We start from the raw sequence: 23,409 nt of genomic DNA, 5'->3' as shown, positions 1-23,409 counted from the left end.
CTTATTACAGGTGGGGATGAGACAGCATACAGGGCGGAGGTACAAAAACTATCCATATGGTGTAGTAACAACTTGCACCTGAACATCGGCAAGACGAAAGAGATGGTGTTAGACTTCCAGAGAAAAAAGGAGGAACCTGCCCCACTTTACATCGGGGAGGACTGTGTGGAGAGAGTTTCCTCCTTTAAATTTCTGGGAGTCTAACTCTGTGAAGATCTGACCTGGAAAGTTAACACAACCCAGGTGGCTAGAAAGGCCCAACAGAGGCTTCACTTTCTTAGGGTCTTGCAGAAGAACAGGGTAGAACAATGGCTAATGACCCTCTTTTACCGGTCTACTATAGAGCGCGTCCTCTCGTATGGTATTGTGGTTTGGTATGCTGGTCTGACAGCCGCGGACAGGAAAGTATTACAGAGGGTAGTGAGCACAGCACAAGACATTGTGGGCTGTTCCCTGACACCACTGGATGACATCGCCAGGGCTCCTTGCCTTGGAAGAGTGAGGAAGATTCTCAGGGATGACTCACACCCAGGACGGTATCTCTTTACTCTCCTACCATTGGGTAGGAGATATAGCAGTATAGCCAGCCGTACCAACAGGCTGAAAAACAGCTTTTATCCGTGGGCTGTTAGGCTTTTGAATGGGATATCATCTCTGTGAACTTATACAGAATTGACTTGGGAGGCCGGTGTGTGGTGTAGTTGGTTCACATGGTGTGGTAGGATAGAGGGTTTGTTGTCACTGTGTGTTGGGGGGAGGGAGCACGGGGAGAGGCTCAGCTAATCTCAATGTACACATGTTGTACTTTGACAATAAAGGTTTATTATTATTATTTTATTATTAATTCAGAGCTCCTTGTGCTGCCAAGCTTGAGAAAGCTACCTGTAAATCCTCTAGTCTAGCACTTAAAAACAAGGTTTAGCAAATACAAATCCATACAGCCATAATTCCCACCCCTGTTGCAGACACGCATAAACACATACATTTGACATTTCTACATGTTAGTGAATAGATCGTCCTACCATACTTCCACAAAACAATATGGGGACAGAAAGCAAAGGGGGAAGCAAGCCTTGTCACTGACATTCCCCCCCCCCCTTCCAAGGCTCTTGAGATTAGCACAGCCAATTCCTTTTCCATGACTCTTTAGTGTCAACACCTTCCTTCTTACCCCTCCCAGTGATTGTTCTCAGGGAGTGGATAAGAAAGGTGACTATTGGGAGCCAGGAAAATACTGTTAGTGCTGCTCTATTAAATATTGCTCCATTTCTATTAAGAAAGAAAGGGGAAATTGAAATGGAAATGGAAGTAGGTGAGCCTAGAAAAATCAAACTGGAAAATAGAAGTAGGTGAATGTAGAAAAATCCAAGAGACCTCTGCCAGCCATGAGGAGCAGGAGCTACCTGGGTGTATTGTGCTTATAGATCAGATCTCATGACCGAGTTCATATGTTGCTCTGAATTACCGGTTGCTTTGCTTTGGCTTAATAAATAAGCCATGACTGTCTGAGTTTGGATCTCCTAATCCAAAATCAAATAAACTATATTATGGCTTAATGCGATGCCTGAATTCAGCTTATTTGTATGAACTAGCCCTGTGGAATTTAGTCAGCCAGACATGGGCTACCACTCTGTGCCAGCAGTTTGAGTCTCACCGGCTCAAGGTTGACTCAGCCTTCCATCCTTCTAAGGTCGGTAAAATGAGGACCCAGATTGTTGGGGGCAATATGCTGACTTTGTAAACTGCTTAGAGAGAGGGCTGTAGAGCACTAGGAAGCAGTATGTAAGTCTACCTGCAATTGCTATTGCTATTCTTCCCATTTTGCATACAGAGCAGGGGTGGGGAGAACTAAGGCAAGCAATGTGGAATCCAAATACAGGCCTGCATTAAGCCATAGTTATGTATCTGCACGCTGCATGAAACCAATTTACTGAACTGCAGTCTACTGAATAAACTGGTTGACTGGGTTCTTACAAAGCAACAAAGGACATTATAGTTTAATGTGTGAGGTGAGACCCAGCCAAAGTGAAAGAATTTCCTGCATGGTGACTACAACATTGGTGTAGAGTTCAGTAGGTGGAGCCCTTCCCCGGAAACCCTTACAACACCTGGTCACGTCATCTTGGCTGGCAGCCTGCAGCAAGGGTTCACCTAATCCCCAGACAAGAGTCAAGCAGAGCAGGCAGGAACACATCCTCCTAGAGTCAGCAAGATAACAATTTCCTCAACCCCTCCACCCACCCCCTGTTCTGCTTCTGGAATCATTGATTCCCAAGCTCAGAGTGCTAGACAAAATTCAGACACCCCTGTTTCTGACCAAGGCCTTCATTTTTTAGCCCCAGATCTTTTTTTTAAAGACTTCAGTTCATCCCTGAATGCGAAAAGTGAAGCACTCCTCTGTTGACTTACAAAAATTGTGCACTCTTTACTGCCATCCAATGGTTGCTGTGCAGATTGCATCCAGTTCCAGAGGCACCACCTATGCCCCAAGAGTCAGATTTTATGCATTACATGCAGAAAGAAACTGGAAAGATAATGAGGAAGAGAGATGTAAGCAGGCTTAGGCCCCAGTATTACACTCAAAATTAAGCTCCCTAGGACTGATTCTCTTGAAGGCTGTAGATCAAATATAGGTATCCCAATTCTCTAACTCACTCTGTCTCTTTTGACCTTGATTTGTAGCAAATGTTACAGAACTAAAATTTCCAAAGGTATTTTCATTTCCTTCCCATCAGGTGCCTGACCACCCCTTGATTTTTCATGTTCTCATCCTCTCATGAGGAGTTCAGAATTTTTTCCTCACTGCACTTATCTTCATCTCAGCCCTGAAAGGTGGGGGAGCCCAAGAGATTACACCCAGCCAAAGTTGTCCCTATGGAGTTAATGACTAAGGGGAATTGCAGCCCACTTTTTCTTTCACCTGCTGCCACTTTGTGCTGGTTTTCATACTGCACAAAGAACAAATTATAGGTCTGTCGTGAACTTTGCCAGCCCAGTGCAGTTTGATAAATCTGTCCTTTATGCTTCTTTTTAAGCAACTAATTTGATTGATGGGTTCACATAACCCACTTAGTTCAGATGAAAAACCCCAAGGTTGCATAGACAGATAGATTTCATTTGGTGGCTTGTTTGGACTTTAATGGAGTACGTCCTCTAGTGGGTTGGGTAACCCCAGAGTGGTGGGTTCAACGTATTGTGTACATCAGGACTCTTCAAACTTGGCCCTTTTATGACTTGTGGACTTCAACTCCCAGAATTCCTCAGCCAGGCACGCTGGCTGAGAAATTCTGGGAGTTGAAGTCCACAAGTCATAAAAGGGCCAAGTTTAAAGACCTCTGGTATACATAGCTCCTGAGTTAAACAAGTAGTGTGAATCCAGCTGTCTGTCTTCTCTGTCTGAAAGAAAGAACTCTTTCTTGTCTTCAGTTTCCCTCCTACTAAAATAGGAAGGCTTGAATCTCCTTTCAAGGAACTTTGGAGAGAATTGGAGGGAGGGAGGGAGGGATGCACAAAAGGATCCATTTCTCCCATCAGTAGTTGTATGCAACCTGTGGCTTGCACTAAACTATATTAGGACTTCATTGATTTTGACAGTGTATTGGATGAATCCAACCACTGTGACCTGCAAAACAGGGTTTCGTTGCTTAATGTGTTCAATTACACAGGTAATTATGGCTTATACAACCCACTACTTAACTATATTTGGCCTGAGATGTGATTCCAAGCATGTTTCTGCATGATCAACATAATTGTGACTTCATGAGTGGACTCTAGGACACCAATGGCCAGGGGTGACTGGAGTTATAGTATAGCAACATTTGAAGTTTCTATCCTTACTTTACAATAACTGGCATGCATATTTGTTGTATGATAAGAAGGTAGATAATGTATTTAAAGTGCATATTCTAAGACAGGCATTGTTGAGAGTTTGGAAGAAGTATAGACATAAGTTAGACTGCAAGATGCCATTGTGGGCAATTCCAAAACACGCAATAGAAAACATAAACGTTGGTTTCAAGCATGATGTGACTACGTATAAGGAGATTTTAAGCTTGGAAAGAAGTGTTTGGTGTTTAAAGCCGTATAATCTCTTGCGAGATGAGAAGATTGTTCAAACTTGGTTTCAATATACTCAGTTACGGGCCAGGTGGAAAGAAGATCAGAAAACTGGTTTTGCAATGACTGACGAAAATTTGATAAAGCAAATTAGAAATCAGGGTCCAGCACATATCAAACGAATATATCTTGCATTGATAGAAATTGACTCAGAAACAGAGCTTGTTAAAGATTGTATGATAAAATGGGCCCAGAATATCCAAGAAGTTATTACAATGGACACGTGGGAAAAGATCTGGGTGAGGAACGTAAAATTTACACAAGCTCAAAACCTAAGAGAGAACTTTTATAAAATGTTTTATAGATGGCATTTAGATCCTAAAAAGCTTGCAAGTATGTATCCGAATTATCAGCCAAAATGCTGGAGGTGTGGTGGCGAAGATGCAACATATTTTCACATATGGTGGACCTGCAAAAAGGTTAAGGCTTTTTGGATAAAAATTTGGTGGAATATGCAGAAGATCTTCAAGCAAAGGATAAAGTTTTGTCCGCAATTGTTTTTGTTGGGTATAATTACAGATGCTACTGTTGTGGACACTAAGTTGATGTTGAATTTAATTACAGCAGCAAGACTTTTAATAGGTCAATATTGGAAGAAGGAGGAACTGCCGACTATAGAAGAATGGACTTTAAAGGTTTCTGACCTGGCGGAAATGGCAAAGATCTCGGCTTATTTGAAAGATCATTCGCAAGAACGTTATATTATGGAGTGGAAAAAATGGATTGAATATATCCAGAACAAATATGGGACTAAAAAGTTTCATTTAGCATTTGAATAAGTCTTCCTTTCTATTTTCTTTTCTTTTTATATGTATATTAGTATTGCTTGTAGTTATCTTATATGAGCTAGAGAGTGATAGATTTAAGAATTTATTGTTGGTAGCATATGGATGTTTATGATTGTTCTTTGTTTTTATACCTTGTACTTAGCTCTGGGAAGTGGGGGGGAGGGGGAAGGGGGGGAGGGGTAGGGAGGGATAGGTAGGGGTGGGGGGAGGGGGGATGGTTAAAGATAAAATGTATTTTAAAACTTTTCAATAAAAAAAATAGCCATGTTAGGTAGGTATAATTACACTTCAGATGAGATAAAGGGGCCAAAGCTGAGGAAGCTTTGCCTAAACCTAAAGCCATCCACCATGATTAGATTCAAACAGGGACTGGGATTCATAGTTTAATGTCTTGGGTGAAATAGGCTTTATATAAAACAAATACAATTAATCTACTACACCAACCAGGCCATTTGCTTCTGGTTGGCTTTAGCAAGATCAAATAAACATTAATGCCTATATATGAAATCTCCCTTGCCATAAAAAAAGGCTGAAGCATTTATCAAAGTTGTAAGCCAGCCACCTCGCCAAAGTCAGTGCACGTTGACTCCTCTTTTTCCAATTTTCCTGCAATATTCCCTAAGATTGGGCCAAACCATAATTAAAGCAAAGCATGGACTCCCCACCCCACCCCACCCCTATTCCACTGGTGGGATTCAAATATGTGAACAACCGGTTCTCTGTGTGGATGCCGCTTCCAGAAGTCCATTCTGGGCCTGGGCAACAAAAAAAATTAGCTACCGGTTCTGCCAAAGTGGTATGAACAGGTTGAATCCCACCACTGCCCTGTTCTAGATAACAACCTTCAAAAGGAAATCAAATAGAATTCTCTCCCCTCCCCCCCACTCTAGATAACAATCTTTAAAGGAAATCAAATATAACTTTCCTGTCTAGAGAATCTTTCCCCACTATCACACAAACGCGCACACACACACCATCAGCTGCACCCAACCAGGGCATAAACGTTCCTTACAGCGCTCCGATGACCTTGCCCCTTCCTTGCGTTCCCAGCCCTCGAGAAAGGCTTAAGCCAGGGGTCTTCAAACTTGGCCCTTTTATGACTTGTGGACTTCAACTCCCAGAATTCCTCAGCCAGCGTGCCTGGCTGAGGAATTCTGGGAGTTGAAGTCCACAAGTCATAAAAGGGCCAAGTTTGAAGACCCCTGGAGCCTTAAGCCGTTCTTAGCCGTATCGTTTTTTAAAAGCAGGACACCCGACTGATTGTAACACCGTCCAAGGACAGCCTCCCAAAGGCACAAACGTCTCTTAAGATTGTTGGTTACTCACAAGCCTCAGAGGGGAGTCAGGTGATGCCAGGACTCCTCGAGACAGGAGCGATAGCTATTAGCCGGGAGAGGGGAATGGGGGGCGCGGGAAAAAAACTGCTAAGCTTGTAAGCCGCCCTGAGTCTTCGGAGAAGGGCGGGATATAAATGGAATTAAAATAAAAAAAAATAAAATAAAAAGAAAAACTTCACGGGGCGCGCAGGCCGAGATGGGCCGCTAGCCACCGATTTCCATGAACTTCGCGTCCGCATTCCCCCCCCCCCATCCTCCTCCTCCTCCTCCTCCTCCTCCTCCTCCTCCTCCTCCAGAGTTTGCAAGCGCGCCTACTTAACAATACCGGCCTTCCCGGTGCAGGAGGGAGCGACTCAGGATCGAAGCCTCCCGAGCGGGTCGGGGGACTCCGCTTCCTCTCCCACCCACCTGCCTGCCTGCCTGCCTCCCTGACACGCAGACTCGCCTCCACCAGGAAACGGCGAGGGGAGCTGCCGATTCTTCCACCCAGGAGCTTTCCGCCATCGGGAGATTGGGTGGGGGGGGGCAGTCCGGGAAGTTTCAAACTAAGACGTGCTTTTTTAAAAAAAAAATAATAATAATAATAAAAACCAACCCTCCCCCCCCCCGAACGGGATCGGGGACGCGCTCGCCGGCCCCACCGGGGGAAAAAAACGCGAACCGCTTTGGGGGGCAAACTTGGGCGAACTCCTGCCGAAGAAATCGCGGACACCTCGGGCAGACTTACTTACCTCCGTCGCTCGCAACTTGAGCCGAGAGCCGCCGATGGTAACGGGGAGAAGGGGGCCAGGGAGGGAGGGAGGGGGGAGCCCCGAGAGGTAAAAGACCGAGAATCACAAGGAGACCGGCTCCCCGAAAAACTGCCCAGCTGGAGCGCCGGGCAAAACCGAAGTGACTGCGGAGGAGGAGGAGGAGGCGGCGAATCAACCTCCAGAGCAACAAGCGAAGGGGGGGAGAGGGAGGGGCCGCTCCTTTTAACCCCTGCCTTGCCAAGAACTGCCCAGAGGAGCCCGCCGGCACTAGCCGAGTTCCCCAAAGGCCAGGAGCTACTACTTGCTACGCCCTTTGGCGTGGAAACCTTCATCCTGACTTCCCAGAACGAGACAGCGCCTCTTGCCATTAACTGGTTTCCCTGCCTAGAACTTCAACCATAAAAAACCATAAAAAATGCCTCCTTAAGTAACACCAGCTGCCTGCAATTAGTGCAGGTTCGAGTCCCACCAGGCTCAAGGTTGACTCAGCCTTCCATCCTTCCGAGGTAGGTAAAATGAGGACCCAGATTGTTGGAGGGGGGGACAATAAGCTGACTTTGTAAAAATGCCAGGGGGGGGGGCAAAAGCCCTAATAAGCAGGCATACACACAGAATGAAGGCTACTGCTAAGCACATTGATTTGTGCTTCTTAGATTGTAAGCCGCCCTGAGTCTTCGGAGAAGGGCGGGATATAAATGGGATAAATTTTTTAAAAAAAGCCTGGGAGTCTAGGAAGGAAATTAAGCAACCCACAGGGAAGGGACCCCTGTCTTTTAAATAGAGAACAGGGAAGGAGGGATGAGAAAAAAAATGTGAAATCCTTCTACAGGGCAGTATAATGCAAGGCTGTTGTGTATTAAGGGCAGCAAAAATAGAAGGCCGTTCTGTATTGGTTCCTGCAAATGTGCCACATGCTAAAAGCGTACCAGGTTTAAAACCAACATTGTTTGATGGTTGCTTAAATGCTAGTATATTTATTAGGGCAGAAACTTGATCAGATATCGCCTTTGTTCCCAGGCGCACAAATCCGGATTAGGATTGCACTTATAAAAACCTTGCAGTACTCAAAGACCAAGACAACTCCCTGCCTCTCCCAGTGGTTTCATTTCCTAACCTGGTGCCCTCCAGCTGTGTCCAACACAGAGATTGGGCGAGGGCAGAGTAAGATTTAAAAAAAATCACTAGTATATTATTACGTTCAAGGACGACTGTTGCAACCATGAGCTTGAAAATAGTTTCCAACGAGAATTGACACATTTAAACTCCCAGCCTGAACTCACCGAAGATAAACTTTTAAGATGCCTGGGCTCAGGACTGCTTAGTGTGTGTGTGGGGGGGGTCCTTAGCTCTGGGTCACCAGCCCAGAGACAGATGCCTGGTGGCTACTTTTCAACACCAGGCAGAAGTCTAAGCTCTTGGTTTGTCTGTGTGCTGCAATTACCGGTGGCTCTCAATCAATCTTATTTGGGCTGTCCATTTTCATCATTTTAATTGCTTCTCCAACTTATTGCTTTATGGATGGTGCTTTTAGGGTGTGGGTGTTTAGATGCCTGTTTAAAGCATCTGAAAATTCCTGCAAGGAGAAAAACAAAAACAGAATGGTTTTGATGAGCTGACTCCATCTCCTATCATATGACTATGTATGAACGAATAGGGAACCTTGGAGGCAGGAGCTTTTATTACACATTCTTAGGAATGTGTTGATTATTTCAAACTGAAGGTTGGGTGCAGCCCCCTCTCTCCAGTCACCCAGTAAGCTTTGGCAGAGTTGGTATGCTCCAGGTCCCATTAACCAATCAATGCATCCTGTGGAAGCCCAGAGACATTTTCTTGGTGACCTTGTCTTTTGAATTAGCTTCTGCTGAAATCTGTTATGGCCCCAATCCATTTTGCAAATCCAGAAGACCCATCTTTTTTCAACAATCCCTGGAGCAGGGCAATTTATGACCCAGTTGGCCTATGTTGTTTTATTGCTGTTTCTCAACATGGGTGATTTTTTATTTGCTTATCTGTTGGCTACATTTAGCCTGTTTCCCCCCCACCCCCCAAAAAATCTTTTATCTTATAGTTACTTAAAGTTGCTTCACTGCCTGAGATGGCTAATAGGTTGATTGGAGAGTCAGTTTGGTGAAGGCACCAGGCTAGAGACCAGGAACACTGAGTCCTGTCTTTGGTACAAAGCTTGGATGACCTACAGCCAGCCACTCTCTGTCAGCCCTAGGAAGGAGGCAATAGGAAATCACCTTCAAAATCTTGCCCAAAAAATTGCAGGGACTAGTCAGGACTGCAGTTGCCAGGAATCAAGACTGACTCAAAGATGTATTTACAGAAAAATTTAATTGAATAATGTAGTTACTAATTAGGCTGTCTGTAAGAGAAGGAGGCTTGGTTGCTATAAGAATTTGCTATATGCATGGAGCTGATTTTAGGGTTTCTAATATGCATCTATATGACAGCCTAAAATGTTATAATCCAGAATTCTGCCAGTTTATTTCTGCACACCTTGGGATAAGCCACAAATGCAACTGATTGAAATGGCAGACTTCTAAAGCCAAAGAATTAACTTCAGGTTATAAACATGCCTGTTTGAATGATGCCATTAAAAAAAACACACACACATCCTGAAAAGATAAGCAACAGTTCCAGCCTAGCTTCTCCTAGTTTATTGATGTGACTTGTTAAGATGATGTTTGTTAGCTTTGCACATTCCTGGTATGGAATAATATATTCCACCATTTTAGGATGCTACCATTTGTTTCTGCTGCAGATGTGGCACGTGCATCAAACAGCACTCAGCCTCAAAACTAACACAAAGGCTCCTTCAGAGGCCCACCCTCAGAGCCAGAGGCATCAAGTAGCAGGGGCAGAAAGCCACCAAGTCATTTGATGCAGATCAGCAGGCGAAAGACCTTGTGGCTCTGGGACAAGAGGTTTTGTGGAGGGGGGAGGGGAAAGGGGAGGTAGAAGGCCATCAGAAACTGTTGGAACTCTAGGGAGACCAAGGACATGGATATTTCCCCTTGAATCTGTACATTCCTCCTTGCCCGCTGATGCTCTTTCAAATTCCAGTACAGAACAAGCATATTAGGAAATATGTGGAAAGGTACCCATAAACTACTTAGCTATTAAAACATTTCCTAGCAAATCTGTGGGAAAAGAGAAAGGGAAAACAGAGCAATGGAAGTTTGTTTTCTATCTTGTAACTCCAACATAACTGGGAAGGGGAGTCCTTGCAGAGGGTAACCCAAATAAACAAAAGCTTTTCCACACCGAAAGCAAAATCAATGCAAAAAGTGTGAACCAGTCTTTCAAATATCTCTAGTTACTCCATAAAAACTCCATGTAACTTTCAAAGTCAGGATGTAATTTCCTTGTGAATTCAACTGCATTCTCCTGCTTAAAAAACAAGAACAACTCCCAAGTGGCTTAATCTACTAGGCTCCACTCTACTTCTAGCCGTGCACTAACCTAAGCCCCCCTCCATCGTAAGCAAATGGTATGACCCAGCACAAGGTATTGCTGTGCTGGGTGTTTGCCTTAGCCTGGGATGAGATCAGATTCCTTGCATTCTTGGCTTTCTGCCCTGCAGGTAAAAAGAGTGACAATGAAAAGGGCCTATGTTGGAAAAATGGCCTTGGAGTATCTCCACAGCAGCCATCCTGCCCTGTCAGCCTCAGGCTCCATCTAATGGCATCCTAGCAGGAAGAAGAACAGGAAAGACAGAATTTCTTACAGACAATGCCATGGAGCTTTCTTTCCCTTTCCAAATATGATGGACTACAACTCCTAGAATTTTCAAATTCACAAGTTTGGATTTTGACGTAGTTCAGTGTTCCAAATGGGATCACAGTGGAGAAGACTTGTGGTAACAAGAGTCGTGAGCATACAATCTTACAAACAGAAGCCAAACATGGGCCTTGTCTTTGCTAATAAATTGATCAGTGTACCCATCTCCTGAGGTTCAAACATATAGGAAAATGTCAGTGTGTGTATCATACAACCTGGAATCCTATTCACACAGGATCCTCTTTGCAGTTGATTGCCCTATAACATATACAGCTGGGGATTAACCTCTGTTCTCTATTTCCAAGTTCAATTTATTAGGGTCCAGAGAGCTGAAGTATTACCCAATGAACCCAAAAGTGTATTATGGGAGTGGGAGGGGTCTATCTTCCACCTGAAAATGAAATTTGCCAGTAACACCTGAGCTTGTCCCACTTTCCCTTTGACTAATCTGTCATCCAGGTGAGAATAAAATCCAAGATAGGAAAGCTGTGATTTTCATCTTGAGCAGGGACGTTAGACCAAGAAATGTAATACATAGAATTATTACGTATCATGCTGGTCTCTGGTTTTTCTCAAACCACATTTTAGTCTTGCGTGTTGTTCAGATCAGCCTGTCTAGCTACTTAGAGCCCAGTTTATTGTGGGAGTACAAAAGAAAGCATTGAGTAAACCATGGGCAAATAGATGGTGCAGAAACAGACATAGGCAGTCAGCTGGCAATGGCAAAAAAAATGGTGTGGCGTTGAATGTGTTTAAAACTGATAAAAAGTTTTGTTACTAGCAATTAGTGATGTGAATATATTCACAGATCAAATAATTTAGAAATCCCACACATTTTTGTAGGTAAGGCATAAAAGAATTTAGTCTACAAATCTGAGTTTGGTGTAAAGATTAATTCCTTAGTTCAGGGTTACATATACTAGATACCAACCACTTCTTAGTCAACAGGATTTCCTGTAATATTTTAGAACATGTTGTTTATTCTAGAGTACAACTCCCAGCAGCCTTAAACAGGACTGTCAAATTTTAAGGCCAATGGGAGGTGAAGGTATGTGGAGGCCAGAGGTGGGAAAGGTACACGGAATGGTTTGGGTCATGTAAATTCCTAATGACTGAGTCACTTAACTCTCTCCTGGTGAGCCTTAGAACAAATACCAAGTCAGGTAGCCCTTGACTTACAACTAGCTTAGGACTAGCCCTTTAGCAACCCTCTGAAGTTACAACAGACCACCACCCATCCCGCCCGCCCCCCCTGCTACTTATGACCCAGTTTTTAAGCTACAATACTGCCCACCTGTGGTCATGTGACTGCATTGTGGGTGCTCAGCAACCAGCTTGCATTTACTGTTGTTGGTAATATCCTGTGGTAATTTGACTATGATTTATGACAGTTTTGCCAGAAAGTGGCATTTTACTTGCAGTTTCTGAAAAAACTGCCCCATAGCCCCGGAGAGGTTCGCTGAACAACCACTGCAAAAAAAGATTATAAAATCAGGTCTGGTCACATGGTGATCTGTTTTATGACTGACACCAATGATAACCATAATTGCCAGGGTCAATTATGGCCATAACTCAAAGATCACCGTAGAAGCTTCTTCTAGAGAAAATGCTAGAAGGGGCTTGAAAGGAGAGCAGGGGCAGATGAGTGGAGTGTTAAAATATGAAATGATCCAAAGGAATGATGGTTAAAAAAAAGGATGGATGAAGACTAGATGCAAAACTGGAGGAGAAAATGTCCCAGAACAAAATCACAGCCGGTCAGGACCATCAGTCAACATATACTGAATTGTAGTGACAAGGCAGATGTTTGTCTACACAGCCTCTTCCTCTGTATGTTATCCCATCTTCTCTCATCTACTTATAGCTAAAATGCATCCTGTCTTAATTATTGCCTTCAACACTTAACTACCAAATTAATGCTGCCTCCTCTTTTCCTCACCCTTGATTCTTACGATGGAGCTTCCAGGATGACTAAGGATTAGCAAAACTGTGCAATAAAAACCTGCCAGAGGCAAAACTTCCAAAGGGAAGGTGCTGCTACTACTGTGTGCTACTCCGCAGAGAGAATGGGATGAGCAGACACAAATCAGCAAACTGTTTGTGGGTTTTATGAAATTCATTTCCTGGAATGTGCTCCTTTCCCCCCACCACCACCACCTTCTCCTTCAAAATAATGCATCCTCAGAGCGGTTCTTGATATGGAGCGCTGGGGAGAGGTTAAATAAAAAACATCTGTGATCCTTGCTGCATTGCACATTTCACATACCAATACATTTGCTCAATTGTAGCAGGGTAACATCAGACTCCATGTACTCCCACAGGATACTCCTTATTTCGGAGGAGGGGAATGTATTGTCCAGCATGGCCTTGAGGTCACTGACAACAAAGAAGACCACAAGGTGGGCAGGTTCATTAATCTCGATCTCCAGAAACAGGATCGTTGGATCCTTCACTTGCATGGTTGCAAAACAGCGCTCTGGTTAAGAAAAAGGTTGTCCAGTGCACCAAACCCAGCTTTTGACCCACAGAAAACTCTTTTTCATCCTGTGTGGTAAAAAGATTCTTCTCCTATTCTAATTATGCTAAAAGGAGGGAGAAGATGCAAGCTCCTGCTAGATCCGTGGAAAGGCAAATAAACAGAAAAATCCAAACCAGTAAAAACAGCAACTATACCCCAGCATGCCTACCAATTAAAGATAGGAAGAAACTGAACACAGAAGATAAGTGGCCCTTTGTCCCACCCACAAATCTGCCCGCTTTAAGAGATTCCATCCTCGTGTATCTGGGATACTTCTTTGGTGAATCTATTATTATGGCAGGAAATGAGATATTTGTTCTGCTACTGTCATAGAGCTTATGCTGGTTCTGCGGCCCACAAATTTCAATTATTCTGCAAAGGCAATTCTAAATTAGTTTGTGGAAGAAGAAATGGCTTCAATTTACAATGAAGCCTTATTTTTTGGCATTGGGTCTTGGGGCCAGTTTATTCCTGGGTTGCGTCCACCTTTTTGGGGCATGTTCTAAAAGTGGTTAAGACGAGGATAAAAAGGATTCTTAATGGAATGCAAATGTGATGCAAACTAATTACATGCAATTAATTATTCCTCATTAATTATTTCTAATCTCCGTCACATTAAGAATTAAGATACAGCAGTTAGGCTATCAGATCTGGGCTTGGAATACCACGGTTGCTAGACAGCAGCAACGCTGTTAGTTTTCAGCGTCTCTTTACTGCCACCTAAATGAGTGTCTGGAATTTAGGATGCCCTAAACACAGCACGTAAAAAATGCAAGTAGAAAAATAGGGACCACTACGGTGGGAAGGTAACAGCGTTCCGTGTGCCTTTGGCCTCTAGTCATGCCGGCCACATGACCACGGAGACGTCCTCGGACAAGCGCTGGCTCTTCGGCTTTGAAACGGAGATGAGCACCAGCCCCTAGAGTCGGAAACGACTAGCACGCATGTGCGGGGGAACCTTTACCTTTACCTTTAAACACAGTAGTTTTGGGAGGGGCTCCAGGGACCACATTTCCAGTTATCCAGAATACAACCTGGTTTACTTATTTGGAATAGAGAAGTAAATCATCTTATTTGGAATACATGATTCATGGCTTGTAATCTATAGATGAGGCGCTGTTTCCTTTACAGCTGCAGTTTGTCTGCAGCAGAAAGTAACTCTAAAATATACAGAATTCCTACCTACCCAGACATACTTACCTAACGCAGTTTCTAGAAAAGGCTCAGATGTTGGGAAATGGGAGCAGCACTTGCAGCACAGTGCCCCCTAGTGATTAATGCACTTCTTGCAGGAAGAAAACTAGCCTGAATATTGAGTGCTTATAAATCAAGCTGATCTTCCACCTGCAATGTGCCATGTCTAGCAAAACACATCCTGGCAGTCCCTAGCATGGCCATAAAAACAACAAACCTGCATGTTAACTTTCACGCAAACAGTCTGCTGCTAACAGCACTAGCCAAGTGTTCCTGTGTGAATCTACTTACATTCCTCCCTCTCAATTCCTCTCCTCCTCATCCTCCCCCAATTTCCCGTTGCCTCTTCCACTTCCAAACTTCAGATATAAACTCCTTTGGGAAGGAAAATACATTTTGGTTTCCAAAAACTCAATGTCCCTCTATGACTGTAAAGCATCAAAGGTACCTACAATCAAGGTGTCCACCTGCGGTTCCTTTATTTAAAATGTTTCTTTCAATGAAGCGATAGCCCCATCTACTACCTACTCCACCTACTAATACATTGGAGGTGGGTGGGATTGAGACAGGGAACCCTGTCATAGTTTGTAATGTGATTTCTGAGTTATAGTTCAAAATAGATAAAGGCTATTTTCCACAACACCGCTTTTTGGGTTTGCCCATGCATATCACCACAATACGCCTTAGGAAGATGGTGTGCATGATATGCTGTCCTTAGAAGTCCTGCCTATTGCAAGATCAGAAATAGTAAGTTTCCATGTCACATAATGCCACGCTTGCCTTGTCTAGTCATACGTTCAGTGAATTATATATGAATTTAGCCACCGTGGTTCTGTAAAATAAGGTTTGTGATACAACGGGTTGCACAAATCCACTCAACAGTGCTTTATTCAGTAAATCATGATTAAAGAAACCACGGATTAGCCCCCGATGTAAATCAGATTAAAGAAACCCCAGCTTACCATCAAATCAATATATTCAGTTTTTGTAAGTCAAATCAATATGCTCAATCTCTGGCTTTATAACACTAGATCAACGTGGAGTCACAGCCACAGCGGCTGCAAGCAGGTGAAGCAACAAAAATGCCTGCCAGTTGGGACACGTAGTGCTTTACAGCTATTGTCAAGGGGAAGACAGTGAGGACTGGCTGCTTAATCATCCCAACCACACAGTACAGAAATTAAAAATTCATGTGCAAATATTCTTGGTGTGGGTTACAAAAAAAGATTAAAGTTTGCTAGATTGAATTCAGAAGCCTTTACACCAGTGTTGCCCAACAGGCATTCTACAGATGGGCTGGGAGTACAAGCCCCATAAATCCTAGTATAAAAAAGGACCAGAATGGAAAAGAAAGCCTTATACATTTGAGAAAGAGTAGTCTGTTTGACCTCTGAAGGGTCTGAGCAAAAAAAATATGGAAGCATTCCTATTTCTGGTAACATTTATCTCAAAAAGGGTGCTCCATTTGGAGGCATAACCACATTGTGATCTCAGATGCACTTTACTGCTGCCCATTATCATTGTGGTTTTTGAAACAGAACAATGACTGGCAACAAGAAAGCAGAGTGGTAGCTCAAATTTGCAAGGAGCCTATGTGAATACCGCACAGGCATTATCAGGGACAGAAAATTCCACTCTTTTGTTAGGCAGATCTGAAAAGAGGTGGGAGAGATGGCTATCATCCTGTTCACTATCGCTGACCCCTATATTCAAAGCACACACATAATCATAGCACGTCCTGTAATTGTCCACCACCAAAACTTCTCGCCTTGTAGTTTCAGTAAACCCCCAAAGGTCGCTTTTGTGATGGAGAGGGACTAAGTTTGCAAACTTCCAAGCAGCACAAATTCCCACAGCACAACCCTAAGAGTTCAGGGTAAATCGGTCTTCATCACCAGCTGCTTAAGGGGGAGAAGAAAAAAAAAAGATACTGACACGGAATTCTATGTCTGACATGGAATCACAGAAAATCCCAGTGCGGAAGCCACACTAACCTCAGATGAATGAGAAAGTCACATTTGAAACTCAATTTCAACTCTAGAACAAAAAGAAAATAAAAAGCCGGAGAAGAATTGAGGTGAAATAAATCTTTCCTGGCTAAGTTTCTTTATACAATACTGCAGTGCAGTGCCTGGGGTTTCCTGCTACAGGAAACTTGCTTCGTGGTCTGCAGGCAAAGGAACAAAGCTTCTCTGAACCCTCCCATACAATCTTCCTCCGTCATGGTCAATAATGGAGTGGGCCTCTTCGGCCACTGCTCCCGTTCTCCGATTTGAGAGTTGGTGCAGCAGCAGCCATTAAGAGATCACAGTTATAAATAGCAATCTCCTGCAAGCAGAGGTGGCCACTTGCAATCTCCTGCAAGCAGAGGTGGCCACTTGGAGTATAAACAAGTTTCAGAAGCAGCCATTTCTCCCCTTTGGAGAACACATTCCAATGTCTATTGCACAGTACCTAAAGTGGCCTTCTCCCATCAGAATGGAGATGCTAAGGATTGCCCTCCAACACATCTGGAGAGACATTAAACCGGGAAAGCTGAAACAGATCAGGGATACATCAGCTTTTCAGGTCCTGGGTACCATCACATGATGGCCTGAGCATCTTCTCAACAATACCACGTTCTTTTAAAATCAAAAGTAGCCACCATCTTGGGAGATCCACCGATTCCCAGAGAGCTCATACAAGAATGTCAAGGTCATGTAGACTTCATGCACAAATGCTGAATTTCACAAGATTTGTAATGTGAGATGGTAGCCATTTTTATTTAGGGGAGGGCAGGGAGTTTGAATGCCATTTTGGATACTATGGGTTCTCTGGCACCCATAGCAGTTGGGTTGCCAGTTGCTAGGGGTCACATTGTTGGATCTGACAAGGGAGATCCAGGTACAAATGCCTTAATCGTAAATCTCACCAGTGACCCTGAAGCAGAGTCTCTCTCTAGAGACAGAAAGACCATAAATGCTACCCTGATCTCACCAAAGAGACAAAAATAAAACAAAACACACATTACAAATCCCTCTGGTCTAGAATCATTAATACTATCAACTCAGTCCACCCATCTCAGAAACAGCTGCAGCTTAACAATGCTTCTATACATTCACTGCTTCATAATTTCAGACATATGGCTACAGCACACTTACACATCCTGGATACAAAGACAAGCATTGTGTAAAGTAAAAGACAAGGAGCTTGCAGGTCACCAATGCAAGGCAACTATACTACAGCTGCTGACTCAGCAGCTATCCAGAGGGAGCAAAAGGCAAAGTGGTTTCAGGATCTCTTCCTCTAAAGCCAGGAAATTTTCTGCCAAGGACTAAAATCCCACAGGAGTACTTTGTGTGGAATGGACTGATGCAATGAGTCCAAGTAATTGGGACATATATTCTGTTTTCATTGTGACACACTCCTTTTTTCTTCTTCCACTTTTTAAAAAGACCTTCTTACTTTTTTTTTTTGGTAAGCAGCAGGTGACAGGGAAGGAATAGATACACTAAAAACACATCTACATTGATCACCTGCAGAGAATTTCCAAAATAGATAAGAGGACCGAAAGCTTCAGTATGCTTACCCTTCCTGCACATTCTGGATTGTGATCTTTTAAACTGAACCAAAGCTAATGTCCAGTTACCTCATCCAATGCCTATCACTCTAAAGCAGGGGTGTCAAACTCAATTTCATTGAGGGCCGCATCAGCATTGCCGTTGCCCTCAGGGGGCCGGGTGGGTATGGCCAGGGTGGGCGTGGCCTACTGGGTGGGCATGGCCAGGGTGGGTGTGGCCTACTGGGTGGGTGTGGCCAGCTCTACATCGTTCGCATCAAGGGTGCCTATGGGGGCCTGGGCAGGAGTGGGACAGATCTGAGGGTCTCTGGCAGGAGGAGGGTCTCTAGGCCAGGGCCAAGGCAGTGGGGGCCGTTCCCTCACTGTTTCCAGGATGGCTTCGCGGGCCGCATGAAACCATTTCACGGGCCGGATCCGGCCCCTGGGCCTTGTGTCTGCTCTAAAGTCTACAATACAAGTGGTTCGTTTAGCGACTGTTCAAACTTATAAGAGTGCGTGAGTGAGTGAGTGGTACTTATGACTGGTCCTTGAACATCGGGCTGTTCCAGCACACCCTCCATCACGTGCTTGCAATTCGGACACTTGGCAAACCAGCTCACCATTACGATGGTTTCAGTATCCCTCAGCCACACAGTTGCTGTTTGTGACCTTCCCTGCTGGCTTCCCATAAGCAAAATCTATGGGGAAGCTGGCAGGAAATTTTGCTCCTGCTATTTTTTCTCCCGAGGAATCCTACAACAGCATTAGGGATCCCAGGGATATTGCATTCCATAGCATCCATCCACAACTCTGCACAGGTAATGACCACAACTGAGCCCCAAATTTCTTTTGCTAAGGGAAATGTTTGTTGAATGAGTTTTGTCCTTTTCTATGATCTTTCTTGCCACAGTTGTTAAGTGAATCACTGCAGTTGATAAGTTAGTAACCTGGTGAAGTGAATCTAGCATCCCCATTGACTTTGCTGGTCAGGGGTTTGCAAAAGACGATCACATGACCCCTGAGACACTGCAACCGTCATAAATATGAACTGAATTTTGACCATGTGACCATGTGGATGCTGCAAAGGTTGTGAAGTGTGAGAAACCTACAACATAAGTAATTGGGACAAATATTCTGCTTTCATTGTGACACACTCCTTTTTTTCTTCTACTTTTTAAAAAGATCCTCTTACTTCTTTTGTAAGCAGCAGGTGAAAGGGAAGGGACAAGTGTATTAAATGCACATCTTTTTTAATATCTATATTAATCGCCTGCAGAGAATTTTCAAAATAGACAAGAGGACCTAAAGCTTCAGGATGCTTACCCCTCTTATAAAGCTGCATTCTGGATCGTGATCTTTCAAAAACCAAGTCACTTTTTTCCAATGCCGTTGTAACTTTAGAACGGTCACTAACTAAACCGTTGTAAGTTGAGGACTACCTGTAGTGCCCAGCAGCCACCCTCCACCTTATTTACTTGCCTTCTGTAACATCCACAGGACCACCCACTCAGTCACAGTCCTGGTTGGCTCACCCACAGCCCCTGCAGGGCCACCTATAGCCACTGCACACCTGCCTGTGCTCCATAGCGCTTACCCACAGTACAACCCCCCCCATCAAGTAGGAAGCTTTGCTAATTAAGGCTTTGCATCTTATCCATATTCAAGGACATATGCCCATAAAAAAGGAGTTAGCTACAGAGAAGAGGTAACTATGGATATAGTTGACCCTGCTAATCTTGTTTCATTACATTTTATTTTAAAGTCACTATATTTTTTTTTCATAAAAATCTTCTCAGCAAGTTAAAAAAAAATCACCTTAGTTTGGTGAACATAGCTAATTCAATACTTCCCACACAAGGCAGACTATATAGCTCAGCTACACTTCAACATTGGTACCATTCCGAGTCCTGTTATTCTCCCATAAAATAGTACTTACAAAAATGTCTATCAGAGGGAAAAGCATATAAGGCGGCAGCAGTCGTGGGGAAGAGGCATTCTAGGGAAATTGCATGCAAAGGTACACTGTCAAACAAGATTGCGTGCAAAAAGCCGTATGTTAGAAGAATTATTTGTTTAAATTTGAGTAGTGGCTTTTTAAGAAAGAAAAATGAAAATCAGCGCAGAAGCAGGATCAAATTTGAGCTGTGAGAAATGAACCAAACCAAAGCTGGTCATTTTCCCTGTTCTGAATAACAGACCCGGTGATATACCAATACAGGCAGTCCTCGACTTACAACTGTTCATCTAGTGACCATTGGAAGTTACAACAACCCAAACAAATGTGATTTCTGACCATTTTTCAGTTACGACCGTTGCTGCCTCCCTGGAGTCATGTGATCAAAATTCAGATGCTTGACAACTGTATGACAGTTGCAGCGTCCCGGGGGTGGGGTGGGGGTGGGGTCAGGTGATCCCCTTTTGCAACCTGTTGGCAAGCGAAGTCAATGGGGAAACCAGATTCATTTAACAACCGTATCACTAGCTTAACAACTTCAATGATTCCCTGTAAGCACTACGGCAAGAAAGCTTGGAGCAAAATGGAGCAAAACCCACTTCACTTAGCAGCTTAAATTTCGGGTTCCATTGTGGTCGTAAGTTGAGGACTACCTGTATTGATAGGTCTCCACCTGCATACTGATTTGTAAGCAATCATCTGAGATTATTAGTCAAAACTTGCTGTTCAAAGCAAAATACGTACCAAACAAATGTCTGGGCGTTGGCAGGTTTCCTGCAGGTGGACCATGCTCTTAGCTGTTTCCAGGAGTCTCAGGATGCCTCATTTCTGGCCCTCAGAAATCAAGAAAATTAATGAAATAACAGGAATGGAAAGGAGCAGGAATGTTTCAGGAGCAAAACAGATTGCCTTGAGCCTCTTATATTCTTCCCCGAAGTAGAAAAATGGCCTTTCCCAAGATATTCAGTGAAGCTAGTATAACATGAAAACAGGTTGTTTTAAAAAAAAATGAAGCAAGTCCCCTAGGTCTTGCTAAACACGTACAGGTAGTCTTCAACTTACGACAGTTCATTTAGTGACCATTCAGTGTTACAACAGCACTTAAAAAAAAGGGACTCGTGACTGTTTTTCACACTTATGACCACTGCGGCATCCCCACGGTCGCATGATCAAAATTCAAATGCTTGGCAACTGACTCATATTTATGATGCTTGCAGTGTCCCAGGGTCAGGTGATCTCCCCTTTTGTGACCTGCTGACAAGCAAAGTCAATGGAGAAGCCAGATTCACTTAACAACCGTGTTGCTAATTTAACTACCCCAATTCACCTAACAGATGTGGCAAGAAAAGTCGTAAAATGGGGCAAAACCCACTTAGCAAACGTCTCGCTTAGCATCAGAAATTTTTGGGCTCCATTGTTTGGTTGTACGTCGAGGACTATCTGTATACAAATTCTATTTGATCCCTCACCCAATCCATATTTTCCCAATGAAGAGTCAAAAATGTTGATCGCTCTACTCCAAAACCACTTAATTACAGTAATAAACTTGGCTATATATGTAGGACCCAAGAAAAGTATAATACTCGTGATATTTTAAAAGAAATTAACATTAACTCTATTAGACAGCGGGAAAAAAAAAGCTTGCCAAATCAGCCAGTATTTTAACCCTTTCACTGGCTTAGCTTTATTGTAAATCTCTACATAAAAACACCATATTAGATACATAAAAAGGGAAAATGTAAAGGTTCCCCCGCACATGCGTGCTAGTCATTTCCGACTCTAGGGGCCGGTGCTCATCTCCGTTTCAAAGCCGAAGAGCCAGCGCTTGTCCGAGGACGTCTCCGTGGTCAAGTGGCCGGCATGACTAGACGCCAAAGGCGCACGGAACGCTGTTACCTTCCCACCGTAGTGGTCCCTATTTTTCTACTTGCATTTTTAAACGTGCTTTCGAACTGCTAGGTTGGCAGAAGCTGGGATGAGTAACAGGCGCTCACTCTGTTACGCGGCACTTGGGATTCGACCCGCCAAACTGCCGACCTTCTGATCAACAAGCTCAGCGTCCTAACCCACTGAGCCACATGCTGTGTAAAAAATAAATTTCCTCTCCCACAGCACTGGAAGTTATGTAAACCCTTAGACACGGGGGCATGACATAATACAACATCTGTATCTCTTAAGAGAAGGTAGACTACATTAAGCAATATAACAATAAATCAGAATAAATCAGAGATCAAGTATGCAGAGGTATAGATTCCGCCTGTCCCCTCCCCCAATCTACAGCTCCCACTGCAGCTATATCTTTCATCCAACAATTGGGCAAAATATCCTCCCCATCTCTCTGGGATGCCCAGGTGTGATTTAATTAGGAGAGTAAGGAATAGTGTCCAAAAAAAGAGAGGCTATCTCTCCACATACCTGTCTGTGGGGGTCTGAGGGTTTTTGCAGCAGAACATTTGGGATATTAAGACTTCTGCCCTCTCTATTATTGGAGCAGAGAATAGATTAAGTGGCTGAAAGCTTTCTCCATCACCTAGTCGTAGGTCTGCTTCCCATTTCTTGGGCCTGCTTCCCATTTATTTCTCTCTCCAGGGAAGGTGAGGATTAGGAAGTTGGCAAGAGAAAGAAAAGCGCCTGACCCTTTCTAGGGTAATTTGCCTTGGGCCCTCCCAGGAGTTGGACTGAGCTGGGCTAAGCTCCCTGCTGACAGAGTTAGAGGGCTTAACTCTTTAAATCCTTTCTCACAGCAAGGCGAAAAAGCCCGGCTCTAATCTACTCAACAGCCAGGTCTCCTTCCTCTTTCAAGAGCTCAGGATTCCTGGCTCCCAGCCCCATCCAGCCTTCTTGTAACTCAGGAGACCTTGGGAAGGGAAAAGAAGAGAAGGGTGGATGAAGGAATGTGGATCTGGAGTCTTGGAAATCTCCACCTAGCACAAAAATTACCATGGGTCACACAATACTATCACACAGATCAGCGTGTGAAAACTGAGATGATAACGTCAGATACCCAACTCCTATGACATTCTTCCCCTCTTGCAAGAAACAAAAATCATCCGTGTAAATTGTATGGCTATTCCCTGTTCATCGTGCTCTTTCTGTTACACTTTTAAAATTCCCTGTTAATTTACTTTCAGCCAATAAGTTCAAGGTGCCAGATGGCAGGTTGACTGCAGCATCCCTTGATTTGGACCCTATCCCAAATGCACAACTCTCTCCCCAAAGCATATAAATATCAAATAGTTACTAAACTGCTGCAAATCACTTCCTCCTTCTCTGACTTCTTTAGAGGAACAGAGCAGTCCTGTAAATTGGCTATTGTGGCCAAAACAGACCAACTGCTTTTTTTCAATTTGGACCTCCTGTTTTGAAGTCCCTTCCGGTGGGACAGTTAATAAATTTATGAAGGAAATCATAAAATGATTATATAAA

General features: G+C 43.7%; 1 protein-coding gene across 6 annotated transcripts in view; it reads right to left on the bottom strand.

The window, feature by feature from the left end:
* The window catches only part of CCDC120 (coiled-coil domain containing 120), a 51,497-nt gene that overhangs the window by 25,029 nt on the left and 3,059 nt on the right, over positions 1–23,409 (bottom strand). Inside the window, exon 2 of one of the 6 annotated variants that reach the window (XM_081318826.1) lies at positions 20,728–20,817. The exons of 2 other annotated variants lie outside the window; for them this stretch is intronic. The gene's annotated coding sequence lies outside the window, so the exon portion shown is untranslated. Of the gene's footprint in view, positions 1–6,972; positions 7,160–20,727; positions 20,818–23,409 lie in introns of those variants that run through there. 3 more of the 6 variants (XM_081318824.1, XM_081318823.1, XM_081318827.1) reach the window with 3 other exon arrangements.

This window comes from Vipera berus (genome assembly GCF_964194415.1).
Source record: "Vipera berus genome assembly, chromosome: 2".
Classification (NCBI taxonomy): Eukaryota; Metazoa; Chordata; class Lepidosauria; order Squamata; family Viperidae; genus Vipera; species Vipera berus.
The sequence above is the reverse complement of the archived record's forward strand: the minus strand, read 5'-3'. Positions and strand labels throughout refer to the sequence as shown.